The sequence below is a fragment of the Octopus bimaculoides genome, chromosome 26, assembly GCF_001194135.2.
Source record: "Octopus bimaculoides isolate UCB-OBI-ISO-001 chromosome 26, ASM119413v2, whole genome shotgun sequence".
In the NCBI taxonomy this organism is placed as follows: Eukaryota; Metazoa; Mollusca; class Cephalopoda; order Octopoda; family Octopodidae; genus Octopus; species Octopus bimaculoides.
In genome coordinates, this window is record NC_069006.1 from 15,138,254 (window position 1) to 15,139,583 (window position 1,330).

Sequence of the window (1,330 nt, forward strand, 5' to 3'; positions counted from 1 at the left end):
TAAAGAAGTTTGGAAACGCCAATATATAAAAAAATAATTTTAATTTATAATTTTGTCAGAGATATTTTTATCATGTTTCGGTTCTTGAAAAAAAATGAACCTTATCAAAAATACATATTTATAAAAAAAATTGAAATTAAATGAAAAGTTCATAATTGTTCCTTACTGGTGTCAACATAGTCCACGTGGGAGCATTTTTTTTTTGTTGGTTGTAGTCGTAGTAGTGACCGTGTTGGATTACCATTTCATATATATAAAAGTTTCACTTTAAAGTAGATATCATTGCAAGTTCCACACTTATCAGTTACTTTCTTCGAATTTCTTTCTTCATATATAGACGATCAATGTCTGCACGAGGATGATGGCCTCAATGCATAGTTAGAAGCTTTCTTGTCATCCTGTCCAATTCCTTTAGCTCATTTGTTGTCTACTTCAGAATTCCATCTCCATACCGCAACCGCTCGCAAGAACAAGGGCGAAAATTGTAAAGAGCATCGCGTACCAGTACCCAGTTCACAACCAAAAAAAAGAACGAAAAAATAAAAATAAATAGATTGATAGATGAACAAATAAATAGCTAAATAGATAAGTAGATAGCACAGACCGAGAGGTTTTCGAAGTCGTAATCTTGGATATAGTTAGTTCGAAATACGTTTGCTTTGTTTTAATTAATACATTTGCCTGTTCCACATTTAATCGTTTATTTATTTGTACAAATATAATATAATGTTCATTTAATAGCATCTACACAAGACAACTTGTTAGTGTAAAACGGAAGAGGAAACATTTTGCGACCAGTATATCAACGAAAGTAGAGTTACCTATAAGAATTTTAAGTGGATTAATAAAGATCAAAGGAACTTTGCATTAGCAGTGCATTATTAATTTGTGTGTGTGGACTGCAATTTTATTCTTTAGTTTCTATTGTTTATTATATATTTAAAGTATCGCCGCACTTAAAAGGAATTACATCTCCATGAAGTAGACCGTAGACATATAAAGATGTTATCTTGTCAGACGATCGTGAAATGAAAAAATTGAACGAGGCGTATCTCTATTCATCATTTTAAAAATTATAATTTACATTGAATTATAAAAAAAAACAAAAAAAAAGACGAGGAAGAAAAAAATTAAATTAAACAACAATTCAGGATGAGATACGAACATTTTAGCAATATTTATTTTGTTGTAGCAGTTTTATATATATATTTCTCATCAATTTTTATAACGAAACCACGTTAAACCAAAGTCAAGTGCGGTGTTGGTTTGCATGTGGGTGGTGGTGCATGTATGTATGAGTGTGTGTGTGTGTGTCTATATATATATATAT